Source organism: Polyodon spathula, chromosome 6 (assembly GCF_017654505.1).
Source record: "Polyodon spathula isolate WHYD16114869_AA chromosome 6, ASM1765450v1, whole genome shotgun sequence".
Classification (NCBI taxonomy): domain Eukaryota; kingdom Metazoa; phylum Chordata; class Actinopteri; order Acipenseriformes; family Polyodontidae; genus Polyodon; species Polyodon spathula.
In genome coordinates, this window is record NC_054539.1 from 16661324 (window position 1) to 16676846 (window position 15523).

A 15523-nucleotide genomic window follows, 5' to 3' on the forward strand; every position below is an offset into this window, starting at 1 on the left:
CATTTTATATCATAATTACAATGCACTTTGTTACATACCAATCATTACATACTTGTATGTCCACAGTATATGTCACATTTACTATACATACTGTGTACTTACTGTGGGTGGAACTATGTTAACATTTTTTTAAAGAAAATTGATGATAAAATGAATTGCTCCTCACACAGCATCTACAGTATATATAAATGATAAGTAATGAGTTTTTTTATGCCATATGGGGCAGTTCAAATCACAGGTCGAATGAGTGGAATGATTTAAACACCTGTCCAAAGATTTTTTTTTTTTCTTCTCCCACATTCTCTTAGGCCCTGTATTAGATGCTTTTAACCCTTAGTGGTCCATTTATTCAGCGATCGTCAGGCACTTCAGGTCCAATTTATTTTCACACGTGCTGTTTATTTTACACGCCCTGTTTTAAAATATTTTTTTCAGAGTAAAACCGGTTCAAAAGGCATTGAATCGCAAAACTGTATTTACTGTATTTACAGCCAAGCTCCACTCCTTGTTCCCTGATTTTTCACATACCTCTTTATAGACATGCATACTGATAAATCCTCTCCTGATCACTTGTTTTATCACCAGACTCCTCAATAATGCGATCCAAGTCATTATTTTATTACTATAACATCTGAAAAAGCTCTGCAAATGTCTGTGATATTCTTGGTGTCCTGGATGCAGAAGCAGCTACCTCCATTATGTCCATGTTATCTCTGTAGTGCATGGGGCTATAAGAAACACCCTCTTTTTTGTTTCATTTGGCCATTGAAAGGATTTGGCGGCTTTTTCCGGAGAAAAAACGACTAGAGACCCGTGTTTTATGTCTTTTTGATGTCGTCGGACATGGTCCAACATAGGACTGGAAAGGGAAAATTGTAATGTTGGACCTGGTCCGACATAGGACCGCAAAGGGTAAAACCGGTTTAAAAGTGCTAAATATGGTTAGCATCTACGCTACATAGAGCTTAGTACCGTACTCGAGACTATCTCAACAGGCGGTGAAGACTTGACAACAGGCGGTGAAGTTCTTCTATTCCCTAATACCAACAATGGTAAAGGGGTTGCACTTGGTTGATACAGCACGCGCAGGTGCTTAAAAATAATAATGAAAACAAATGGCATAAGAGAGGGAAAATAAAACACCAGTAATTAAACGGAAGGCGCTGCTTATGCATTGTCCCCCATTGCTGCTAAACCAGTCAGCTTGGGTCTCCAACCTATGCCCTGGTATTCGCTATAAACTGGGTGGCCAGTGTTCTCTCAGCTACCTAAACACGTTCCTCTCAGGTACATGACAATTTTTTATTACTCATTTAATATTGGCTGTCTTCCTCAGCCGTGCTTGCTGGTCTGATTCTCTCGCTCCAGTGGCTGACGTTCTTGCTTCAGTTTTATTTACTCTGGCTTCTGAGCTGGATTAATTGGAACGTTCAAATACAGTTCTATCGGTTATTAGTGTGGCTATAGCCTTATTTGACCTTCATCTGCTCCATATAAGGTGCCATGGCCAGAGTACCCTAGTTTGCTGCAAACATAAATGCACAATGGAAATTACTTAAGTGTGAAAGTAAACATAAAATTAGATGAGTGTCAGCCTTGAAATCTCCTGCTGAGAAGGGATAAGTTAGCATGCAGTAAATACAGTGGTTGGAGGCTAAAATAAGTTTTCCCTATATACTGTACAAAATGCATAGTTTACAATCCAATTAGGTATGAAAGTATACATGCTACATTTGTGACCTGCTGCATTTTAAAATTGGTGGACGGCCCACAGAGTGGTAATCGAGATCTGTGAAATCTTCATTGGTTTACAATGAAAGACATTATAGCCCATTTAGGTCTGATTTCAGCTGTTTAGGTAGGCTTGCTTAAATCCCATGTGTCATATGTTGGAGCCTTTCTAATGTGCACAATTAAGGCTAAAGAAGAGATGGATAAGATATATAACACCATGTACTGTATTTATAGATTATGATGTTATGGCTCTGTGACAAAGGCGGCTGTAGTGGGGACGTCAGACCAGAAGAAACATACAGTACTGTGAGATGAAATGATAAATTTATGCGCTGCTGCGTGGTTTGTTATTATAAAATAAAACAGTACAAAAAACAGGACACGGCACCGGCGGCCAAAACAGAGACAAACAAAAACAAACTACACAAACAGTGAGCTGAATTTATGATTTACTTTACGTTATTATTTTCTCCTCTCCACACCCGTTCTCCACTCACCGAACACACAGCCCCGAGTGAGTGAGTGAGTGAAAACATGCAGCTTTTATGCAGCTGTACCGAGACTCGATTGCTAATCAGTCATTCAATTGGAGTCTCGGTACAACTGCACGTGAATTAATAGTACAATTTCCAGTTCTTTTCCAATTTCCAGTTACATTTTACTTGCACATGAAGTGCTGTGCAGTCCTCGTGCCTAAATACAGATATACATTTTAGACACTCGTGTTACACAGACCCGTTTATATCCCGTGTACCAATGACTATACACCAACATTAACACACAACACAAAATATACACAAGGGCAGGGCACTTTGCCACAGGCTCTCTCAGATTTTGTGTATCTTTTGAGTCGAGTGATGCATTACTATGGGTACAGGTAATAAATAAATACATATATAATTATAATAAATGAGTTCTAACTAAATCATATTAAATGGGGAATTCCAGATAACTTGTGTATTTTGTATGTTTTATAATTTTATTGAAAAAAAGCATTTGAAAGAAAATGTCAATTTATTTCAATCAGTCTTTATTTTATATAGCGCCTTTCATAGTGGACCACCATTACAAAGCGCTTACAATGTGACTACAATGTTGCATGTGAAGAGTATACTGTGTGCTCTGCATGCAGGGATTCTACAAATATTCAAATTGGTGACCCACTGTTGAGTACTAAAAAGCATTCTTAGTGGAGGAACTTTTTCACATAAAACAAGATTTCAGTCTAATGTAGTATTGCTGTAACCCTTTTTTTTAAATTGATACTTTCATCAGACATTTCTATCTTCTTCCACACTGCAGTTTTATAAATCCTTTGATGTAAGGCAAATTTTGCCGTAAAAAATGTAAAGCCTGAAGACAAACACGAATGAAAGAAAATATTCAAAGATGTATAGTTTAAAAAAAATAAATAAAAAAATCATCAAACAAATGTTACATTAATCACAAGCTTTGTTAAAGGATAGAAAATTATAGAACATTTTTAATATATCCTGAACAATGGTAGATTGGCTTAGAAATATTTCTAAAAATAACCTGCTGAAATCAATGCATCTTGCAACAGCACGGAGGCTGGGAAAATATAGCTGTAACTAAAATAATACAGAAAAAAACACCTGTCTGTATATTGAGATAGTTATTGAAAATCTTGACCTCCTTGGTAATAAGATTTACTTGTGCAACAGTAGCTATATGGATAATTGACATTCATCCAGAATAGACACTTGTGTGCCATGTTATTTCCCAACTGGAAACTAAGCATGAATCTTCCTGTCCCAGAGGTGTAGTAATTCACTACTTCTCTTTTTTTTACATAGTCTTGTACAAGTGATTTATTGGTACTTGTCTGTGAATGTGAAAGGTGACTGTAATCAAGTTAAAGATGGACGGCTGGATTTGTCAACATTTCATGATATTTAAAGTACTGCTACTTTCACTAACCACAGTATTCATTGTAGCAGTTGAGCATTACTCGATTGTAAAGATGATTTAACATTGCGCTGGGGAAGAAATCAACATTAAATTGCACAAAGTAATGGGAAGTTTACCCTTAAAATAAATATATATATATTATATTATATATATATATATATATATATATATATATATCTATATATATATATATATATATATATATAATATGTGTGTGTGTGTTCTGTTCTAATAAGGCTGGAAAACCATAATGGTTAGTATTTTTTATTCACCTACCACATATGATAGCCTTATTTTATGGGGGGAAAGATTATACAGGGTGGGTCGATTTACTTCCATTGTGATAGCAAGGTCACCATGCCTCAGTCTGTTATATGGTCCTTATCTATGTACTAATGTGAACTAAGGCTGATTCAAATGTATTTAATTTGAAATGTATGGCACAAATTGCCATACTAATAAATGAACCAGTACATTATACACATAGTTTGGATAGGTGCTTATGGTAGAGTAAAGGACATTCAGAAAAGCATGTGGCTAATTTGCATACAATGTGAAACTGACACCTTTACATAATTACTTTCACACAGCAGAATGATACCAATAATCTGTCATTCTAGGCACTTGCAGGCAATTTACACAAGCAAAATAATGTCAAACACTGTTTTGGCAATAAACAAAATTCAGATTAACATTTATGAAATCTATTCTGCAACTTTATATTAGAGGTACTGTAGGCTGTACTGTACTTTATTAGAAAGGAGGATAGGGTTGTAATGCTTCAAAACCCTTTGAAAGTTGTAAGGAAGACCAGTTGTAAATATAGAAAGGAATAAAATATTACTCTGTAGAACAGAAGTACCCACAGATTAGAGTTATGGCAAATTCTGCAATCCTGACAGAACAACCTTTATAAAACTGAATGGCCTCCTGACATTATCTCTTATATCTTGTTTAATTAAAAAAAAAAAAAATTACTGACTTGTATAAATAGTATTTGCAGTATAATGAAGACTATTTAACCTTAGATGCAATGAATTAGCTTGTTCCATTGTTTTTTCATCCTTGAAAAGGTTAGTTTGATTTTGAGAGGGGCGGATATTCATACTACATGAATATTACAGTGCCTGTGAGCAACGGGTGAAAAAGCGATATACCAGTTCTGCTGTTTGCAGCTTATTAAACTGTATAAAATTAGTATTTTGTTAAAGATTGAACAGTCATGTTTTAGCAAGAGGTCCTAATAACCCTTAGGGCATTCTGTATCCTTGGGTTTTTATTAATTACTGTAGTCTAATTCTAATTTCATGTCGGTTGAAAAGATGCTATCCTGCCAAACTCTCATCATTTTAAACATCAGACCATTTATGAAGTGTATATTTATGTGTGTGTGTATGTATGTATGTATATATATATATATATATATATATATATATATATATATATATATGTATAGTATGTATGTATACGTATAGTTAAGGCTTTAACTTTCTGGTTTTTATTTTTCGGATTTCTACCTCCCTTTAAATGTTAAGCTGTCTCTGCATCCTAATGAAGAGAAAACTACTAATTTTAAAGAATGTGTTTAAGAGATTGTATTTTCTTTGCTACAAATCAGGGAGATTTTAAATGATGGACTTGTGAAAATAATAAAAGCACAATGAGAAACTAGGCGACTGCAAGAATGAAATGCAGTTCGGATCGACCAAGAATAATTAACAATGTGTCACGTCTGTTTGAAATAAAAATTAAGTGAATCATAATCAGGCTTAATCAAGATATGAGGGTAAAAACAAGACGTTATTTTGCAATTGATATCTGAGTTTAATTAGAATCGGCTTTAAAGGGACGTTGTATGATCAAAAATAAAACCCAAATTTCAAGCCCTAGATACAGTAAAAGATGCGTTTTTTAATTGTCTTATATTTTAAATTTTTCATTGTCTTAGTACAGCATTGTCATGTATGTCACAGACCAACATTATCTAATCCTATGTAGCTTATTTTTGATGACCACCTTAAAAAAAAAAAAAAAAAAAAAAGGAAGACAATGTGCATGTCGAGTACTTGCACTACGTCCTCCCATGTTATGATTTTTAAATGGTGCGATTTGGTTAATGATTTCCAAAGTGTTAGCCAATCAAGAGAAACCGACTTCTGCTTTAACATGGAATACTACTTATTGTGCGTGCCTTATTTCCATTATATTAAACATCCCACCACTGGGAGCTCATATTGGGTACAGTGCAAAACCTGTAGCTGTACAATATGCAATGTGACAAATGTTATTGGTGCTGTGAAATAGATTTTTATGAAACAATCTTTTTTTTTTTTTAAGAACCAGGTAAACTTGGTTACTAGTAGTAATATATTTAAGCATTCATTTTGTTAATGCAGTTATTTTAATGCTATTTTTCCAAATGTTAAACCCAACACAAATTTGGATATGTGCTTGTAATAAAATGAATTGGTTTGGAATTAATAACTTCACACAGTTATGAAGTATGAGCTTTTATATAATTTTAATAAATGATTTGATTTTGAAAGCTGTCGCTTGCGGAGAGGCAATCATTTTATCGAGCCAATTAGTCTCACAGAGTTATGTGCAGTACAAGGCTTAGTCTGTACATGTGGGGCAGAGATGTATGAAAAGCTGTATTGCAAATTTGCTTGAACATGTGAGAAACACCTGGTTTTCTCGTTTGATAAGACCAGCTTTGAAAATGTATGTATGTTTGTTTGTTTGTTTGGATCACAAAGGCAAATGTTTGTCCACCTTTAAAATTACTTAGGTGAAAATGATAGAGGCCAGCCCTGTAATTTTTGTCTGACACCCGGCAGTAGCACAGGCATAAAAAATTGTACAAAATCACCTCATAGGGAGGTGTCTGAATGCGCCTGTTTGTGCCCAACCTAATGCCACAAAATCTGGTGCCAATGACCTTTGTCTCAGTGTTGTGGTGCTTTGCCCTGTGATAGAAATTGGGCCTATAGTGCCTAAAATCTGTGCTAGTGTTGTGTAACTGAAACGTTTGACAATTTAAAAAAAAATAAAATAAAAATTTTATAGATGAAAAACAAAAACTAAATCAGTAGCCAAAAGAATCAAATGTGAATCATGAACAGATGGCAGGAAACGTTATATATTCGTCATTCTTGCCAACAGCATTTGGCAGTTGTAATTGCTTTACAGGTGTTTACTGCTTCTCTATCATGAAATGAGACATCTCTGAGCACTCTTTGTACTAAACTGACAGGGTGACAGTTCTAGTTTTAAGGATGGATTCCTTGGCCTAGAAACCTACACCTCTTATATATAGCCTGGGGATTGTTAAAAAAAAAAAGTGTAGAAAAGTTCAAATTTTTACCAAAACAAATCATATGATCTGTAGTCTCCAAACAGCATGAAAATAGTATAGTAATATAGACGCTAATCTGGATGCAAGTTGATACATTTTTCAATATCCTTTGCACTCAGCTGTTTAAACTAGGGCATTTAGTTTTATTCATTTTTTTTTGTATCTCTGGGAGGGTTACAAAATAATTTGTAAATTTACAGGCAATTTTTGTCATGTGAATTAGTATTATAAACAGTAATTTACAATAAGTAACTGCTAAACTTGTCCTGAACCTTATACGAGAGTCAGTACTATCAGGAAACTAGTCTGTTTGTTTTAATAAGAATTTACTGTGCTCTTTCTAAAGTAAGTTTTTTAGTAAATCTTAAGCAGTTTTATTAAGATTATTTTTATAAATGTTCTTGTGCAAGTTACCTGTACATTTGCAGACTGTTTGTTTTAGAAAAGTGAAGCTTAACCCACAGTTTGTGTTCTTAACATTGTGCTTTGTTAATTTGCCTTGAGGTTTTCCTCTGTGTTCCAGCACAGCAGCACACAACTTTTCTGTATGTATCTAATTTATTTTGTCTACTTTAATAGAAATGTGTTTTGCACTATGTATTCATTTAGTTAATGTGTAATGCCCAATTGAAAAGGTGTATGTGTGTGTGTGTGTGTGTGTGTGTATATACAGTTGTCAGGTTGGCTGGTAGTGGATCTCTACTCCGAATAGCTCGTTCCATCTCATCCCACATATGCTCAATTGGATTGAGATCTGGTGACTGGGCAGGCCACTGCAGTAAGCTGATTTCACGGTCATGTTCGTGGAACCATTCCTGGACAATCCTTGCCTTGTGGCATGGGGCATTATCCTGCTGAAAAAATCCATTAGGAGATGGATACACTGTTGCCATGAAGGGATGCACCTGATTGGCAATGATGTTCAGATATCCTGTAGCATTCAAACGTTGCTCCACTTTTATCAAGGGGCCCAATGTGCCATTAAAACACACCCCACACCTCCACCACCAGCCTGCAGTGTTGACCCACGGCATGATGGATGCATGTACTCATGTGGTTTACTCCATACCCTAGTCCTCCCATCAGCGTGAAACAGCAGGAACCGGGATTCATCAGACCAGGCAATGTTTTTCCAATCCTCCAGTATCCAGTGTTATCGTTCCTTAGCCCACTGCAACCGAAGTTTTTTGTGTTTTGCTGAAAGAATTGGAACTCTGTTAGGTCGTCGGCTGCCATACCCCATTTGTGTCAAGGTGCGACGAGTTGTACATTCTTTCATGGGTCTTTCGGGACCAGTGTTGTACTGTACTGTCAGTTGACTAACTAACTGTAGCCCCTCTGTTGCTCTGCACAATTCATGTCAGCCTCCTTTGGCCTCTTTCATCAACCACTGGCCTGCCGTTGGCTGGACGTCCTTTGGGTGATGGACCATTCTTGATACACATGGGAAACTGCTGAGCATGAAAAACCCAACAGCATTGCAGTTCTTGACACTCAAACCGGCGCGCCCTGCACATACTACCACACCCCGTTCAAAGGCACTTAAATCTTTTGTCTTGCCCATTTATCCTCTGAATGGCACACAAACACAATCCATGTCTCAATTGTGTCAAGGCTTCACCTGAATTCACCTCGTCTGTCTATTTCATGGAAAGAGCAGGTGTTCCTAATGTTTTGTACACTTTATATATATATATATATATATATATATATATATATATATATATATATATATATATATATATATATATATATATCAGTAGTTTAAAAATCTTCGGTGGTTTGTAAAATTTTAAAGTATATATTACTTAATGAATCGTATAGACAGCAGCCTGATTTTGAGATAGTTTTGGTATGCATTTAATAAATCATATGTAAATTGCAGGTTCATGCCTGTTGCACAAATAATGTCTAGTTTGAGGTAAATCTAGCAAACTGACAGTTTGGGGATCAGTCAGCAGGATTTTGAAATGACAGATTCACCCCAGAGAAATGTCCACCTGTGTGCTAAGAAGGGTTGGGGCTATTTTAATGTGGTTAATGGTGAAGTAAACAACCTGATTTTTAGATGGGAGCTATAAGATTATTGACAGTTTCTTTTAAGTCATAATAAAACCAAATAAAAACAGTAATTTATTTTGCCTGTCCTATATTTTTGATTTTTTATATTTAAATGTTGTGCTCAAGCATGCACTTGTCGTTGTGGTGTTGCAATATAATGTGGCGTTAGCACATTTGATTATGAAATGCATATTTTTTAAAATAAATAAGCACCACTAAACACACCCATTTCCAATATGACCACATGATAAGCTATGAGCTGCATTTTAACCACAATGCACTGTATAACGGTAAACATAACTGTAAGAATGTTTTGACAAATTTAATTAAATTTTCAGATGTTTCAGCTCACACAGAAGTTGTACAGAGCTGTATGGCAAGTAGATGCACTTTACAGTGCAGACATTTTTCTAGATGAACCTGCAACATGAATATGTTCATGAACCCAAGCCCCCCCCCCCAGCCCCCCCAAGACAGCTACCATAGATAATTACACACTGAGACTAGAAATTATCTTTTTATCTGATCTGATTATTGCAAACTTTGGAAACTCCTCCATCTACCACCTCTGAAACATCTCAAAAGTCTGTCCCTACCTTACCCTCCCGGATGCATTCATCTCCTCTCGATTCGGCTACTGCAACTCTCTCTATGGTGGTCATCATGCGCCATAAACCGATTGCGGCTGGTTCAAAATGCCGCTGCTAGGATCTTTACCAGATGTAAAAAAACATGATCACATTACCCCCTGTCTTGCCCAGCTGCACTGGCTACCTGTAAAGTTCAGGATTACTTTCAAAATTCTTCTACTTGCCTACAAGGCCCTTCATCACAGAGGTCCAGAGTATCTCTCCAACCAGCTGACCCGCTATGTCCCTGCACACAAACTGCGGTCCTCTGACTCTGGCCTGCTTGTTATACCTAAGCAAAAGTGCACCACACTTGGAGAGCACTCTTTTAGCTTCATGGCCCCAACTCTGAGTACAGATCCCACAATCGCTTGCTTCAAAACAACTCCCGAGACCCGCTTGTTCTCTCTTGCTTTTAATGCTCTCATAGTCTGATATCTGTTATTAGTTGATGTCTAAATTGCTATTTCAGGTTTTTCACTCTATCTTATTCATATCATTCTGCTTGACAGATGCATCCACAAAGTTTAGAAGCCTAGCCTTTTATTGAATGTATTATGGCTATAATTGTGTGTTTGCATTGTTTTTAATGATGTATTTAATGTACTATGCCCTGTACTCCACCGTATTTAATGTATTAAATTAATATATTTAATTATGCATTGTTCCTACCTTGTAAAAGCACTTTGTGATGGTGGTCCACTTTCATGATAATTTGAAAATAATTAAATTAATTAAATTTACTTACTAAACTTTATGAACCATTTGAAATAGTGTGAATTTATATATTATATATATATATATATTATATATATATATATATATTATATATATATATTATATATATATACTATATAATATATAAATGGATGTGGGGACCCCTTTTGTGGGAACCCTTGGTTTAATTGTGTGTTGTAAATTAACTCATGGTGGTTTCTGGACCGAACAGATAAATTCTGTTGAAATCACTTCTGCTGTAAAATGTTACTTTTTATAATACTTAAGCATCTTTATTTGCAGCTACTCCATGTTTATTTCTGCAGTGAATTTGATGCATTTTGAAAACTGTTTCTGCGCACCCAAAAAAGCAATTCATCAATTTGTTCACAATTAGCCATTTGTAGCTACCTGTACAAAACTGAACCTTCAGCCTAATGTTCTAAGAATCTTTATTCTATACTTTCTACAAGTAGGAGTTCTTGGCTGATCGTTGATGCCAGATCTTTTAAAGTGGGCAAGCATGATTTAGATTTAACAATACAATTGAACACAATTTTGTACATTAAGCTCTGAAGTGTTAAAGGTGGTACTACTAATGGTGTGAATGTTTAGCAATTCCTGATTTAATACAATCACGTTTGCCCACTGAAAAGAATTGGCTATACTTTTATTGGCAAGCAACGTGATGTCACACTCATCTCCTCTTGGTTCTGATCCCAGAAAGAATGCTTCAGGCAAATGTCGTCTTTTCAAGGGAGTCTGGGGAGTTTGATTGCAGAAGGCCTAACATATTTGAAAAAAAGGCATGCAACATACAGTTGAACATTATGTGTTTGAATGTTTGAAATAGTGTTTATTGTAAAGTTATCTTTTGTTGAGAAAATGTGTAACCTTTAAAGTCCCAAACAAGATAATTGCACTAAAATTATAATAGCTTGTATGAGAAATAATTCAGCATGGAGTAACATTTGTATTGTCACTTTTTTGTTTCCTTTTTTTATATAGTTTTATTCTAATGGGAATGATCGGTTGTCATATTTCAGTTTTGCATATTTAGAGTAGGCTGTTCTGATAATTGGTAGATTTACAAGCATAGATAATATTGTTGGAGAATATATGCTGATTCTCAGTGCCAGCTATGACATGTGATTTCTTTGGCTTAGTAATGAAAGCCCTATAAAATTATGTTTTAATCATCTTAAATGTAATCCCTGACAGTTTGGTACTTCCATATAGAATGATTTAATGGGTGTCCTGGGATTTTCAATGCAGCTTTATCCAGCATCAATGCATTGTCAAATTAGGCTTAAGAACTATTTGGTAAAACCTGTGTTTTTTTGGTCTTGCAAAATGAATACATTGTATTACAATACTGATCTCGAAAGGTATTGGTTCTCCAATCATTTTGGAACATGACAGTCTCATCTCTGCAGTAACGGCAAGATGTTTCCTAGTGTCACTTGTCAAGGCAGGCATGTTATCTTCCCAAGTCCCATGGGATTTGTTTTTTCTTTCTTTACCCAGTTCAAGTCAATCTGAAGCAGTTTAGTCTGATTAGTTCTTCAGAATAATCCCATGCTGGGGAGTGTGTTCAGAATTAGCCAGTCCTTGTGTTGTATGTTAGAACCCCTTGGAGTCCCTTCAGAAGCATTGTTAATTAAGCATTAACCTTAGCTTGTTACATTCAGGTCTGTTTAAGTGCAGAACAGTCAGTCCCCTTTGGAAATAGTCTGGGTTTTCCAAATGAAATTATCATTTAGGATGAAAAACATGACACAATGAATTTGCTAGTTTTAATATAATAATTATTATAAATTAATAATATAATTATTATAATTAGGACTTCTGTTTTTATGAATTTCATTTTATCTGTGCTTTTTTGCTTTTTATACTATATGAAATTGTTTTCGGTTACTTTCCAAGAACTCCTTACTAATTGTAATCTTGGTTTTAAATCTTGCAAGCGTGTTTCAAATCTCCAATACAAATGTAGGAAATTGCTGCCACTCAGTAGCTGTCGTGGATTTAAAGTATTCAGAACGAATCAATGCGATCTAGTCAGTGTTTTTACTGTGTTTATTGGATATACACTGATTTCATTTATTATGTATTCGTTAAAACACCAAAATAAGAAGCCCTATTTATGGCTGTTGAAAGACCACTTCATGGATATCTGGTCTAAATATGCATGTCTAATAGTTTATGTATACTACTGTTTTGGCTGGGTCTTTGAATGTGTAGGGATCATCATGTTATAACTCTGTAGTGGAACAATATTCCAGTAAGAAAATATTGCTGTGGTACAAATGCATGTTTTACAATTTTACCTTTTAATCCCTCAGTTTAACTTCACATTTACAATGAGTTACAACAGAAATGTGCAAAACCATTCTTCTAAAGGTGCTGTTCTAGCATGTTTGGCGTTTTGAAAGATTATTGCAAAGAATTTTAGTAATAGTTCTGCATCTCCAAGAGCACAACCATTATGATAAAACATGCACAGTGGGGTGGAATGTGGAGTTTGAGTACTTTTAAGAACGAAGGTGACCAGAAGTAGTAATCTTACTGCAAACAGAAGTGGCTTCTGATGCAATTAAAAAAACTAATCCCGGTGTTCTACACATGAATCAAAAGTAGGATATTTTTTTTTGCTATTTAATGACACCATCTGTTCAATCACCTATATAGAAAGATGGATTACTTCCGCTCTAATCACTTTCCTTCACCAAAAACTGTTTGCTTGTTTAACTGGAATTTGAACAGAATTAGTTACGTTGGATGATTTTCAAAGCTATCTGTGCCAGCGAGGATTTATTGCAGTGAAGTTTACGGTTAATTTTTCGGCTTTTCATTATTGTCAAAAAGACTTTAATCTTATTAGTGAATGCTGCAATATGTCAAGCTGTACAGTTAAAGGGTTAGCAAGTTTGTATAGATTTTGTTTATTCACCACAGTTGTAATGGTGCAGGTTTAAAGTTATTGATGGTGTCCAAGTTTGCTTAAACTAAATAGTTTTTTGCAGAGTAGTGTGGCAAAAATGATTGCAGAATGCAGTAATGTAGGCTTGGTTTTCTTTCTATATATTATAGAAAATGTGTTGGTGATGCACTTTAAATGTTGTACATTATCTGTTGTGTATGCTTTTCTCACCAATAGGGGGCACTTTAGGTTCTCTTGCTATCGTATATCAATAAAGTACTTTGTTAGTGATTTATAAAGATGCGAAAAGCCCATTCGTTTTGGATAGCAACAGCATTAATACCAAAGTCTAGACATTTTTGTGTGTGGTCCAGTGTCTGTACTACAGACATCACAGTTCCTTATAAAATCCAGATTTATTTGAATGCATCTAGTTACTTGGTCACTATTTTATTTTTAGATGCTCCCAGACATACTGGTTCATGTTTCACAGCACCAGAGAGGTTTTATTCCTCCCAGAGGAACAAGTTAAGAGGTCACACCTTTTATAATCGTTCTAGCATTTTCACTCCTTGTAGGACATATATATCTTCTTAATTTAAGATCTGAAAAATGTATTGGAATTTTAGCAGCTAAGCTGTTGAAATCAACGGAATTTATTATAGAGGGTTGTCTAATCTGTAAAGTTAGATTAAAGTTAATTAATTGATTACAGCTGAAGGATACACACGCTGTTAATCATGCACATAGGCAATAGAATAAACAGTGTAGAAGTGGAAGGACAGGTACATTTGTCTGTAGTGCAAATATTATTGCTCTTTGCCTTGGCTGGGGAAAGAACGGTGTGGATACAGCAAATCAGGAATCTTCTATTAAATTGTTTGTTGTAAGTGTATTATCAGTTTGTTGGCATTTTAAATGAATGTGGTACAACCGATTCTAAATGTATATATCAAGTCTTGGAGGTTCATTCAATTTCAGATTAACAATTCAAACTGTTAGGCTACTGCCAAGAAATGGTAGTTTAGAATGAATGTACTCCATCAGTCTATTTTCTGTAAAATATAGTACAGTACCTCCTTGGCTTGCTGTGGCTATAGGTTCTCTACTCTTTTGTAAGATGGAGGAGTCATGATTTTTATCAGATTATGATGTAAAAACAGTGCTGTCTCTTGGTTTTGGGCTGCTTGTTTGGCATGCCCTGATTTGCTCCCTCTCCTGTTTAAATGTACAATATAAATGGTGAACTGTTTTGATCAGTTCAGATATTACTGTAAACAATGGTCATACTTGTTTTTTTCTTTATAGTTCCTGCACAAGACCTGTCTCTCTTCAGTGCTGTTTTACTTTCAGTAAATCTTTTCAGAAATACTTCCTGTCAAAGGTTTGGTGATAAATTGAATGTATTTCCCAGTGAATGACAGCTAGATAATGGGTTGTTTTTAGGTTACAAATGGGTCCAGGGAGAGTCATGTTTTGCTCTTGAATCCTTTTAACTTTCTAGTGCTTTTGTTTCTGCAATTATCTCAATGAATGACTGAAGATTGCTTGTACAGAGAGGCACTGCTATTCAACTGTCATTTCACATGGTGTTGATAAAGTTGTTAAAAATGCAATTTAATTCATTATAACAAGTTATTTATTAATTCTTTGTACTGTCAAGAGATGACATTGAGTCAGCTGGTTATATCTACCTGCCATTCATTTATTAGTTAACCTGTGGTGTATTGCAAGACCATTTCTTTCTATACTTTCAAATGTACATAAGATTTCCCCTTAATAAATAAATAATGAAAGCTGTCATTCTCCTCACAGGCTATCTAGCTCTAGTTCTAGAAGATGAAGCCCTTAAGTACTAATCAGTTTTAAAACCATTTTTCCCAATTCCACTTGTACTAGCAATGAGATATAAGCACTTGAAAATGTGAGACACGAAAATAATTTAATTTTAGAGTTGCAGTTTTAAACATTCCAGGTCCACATTGGTCACAATATACTACTAAACAGGTTCCTCTGAAACAAAGTGCATTTTCAAGATGGCTTTGGGTACTTAATGGAGCTGCACAGAGTTCATTCCACGTCAAATGCTCCACCTCACGCCATTTTTGATTCTTTTGATATTGCATATGGAAGTACCTGGTAGTATTCTTCAGGTAATCTAACAGCAAC

General features: G+C 35.2%; 1 protein-coding gene across 10 annotated transcripts in view; it reads left to right on the forward strand.

Moving 5' to 3' along the window:
* Positions 1-15523, forward strand: part of LOC121316923 (receptor-type tyrosine-protein phosphatase kappa) — a 164784-nt gene that overhangs the window by 109568 nt on the left and 39693 nt on the right. The window lies entirely within an intron of this gene.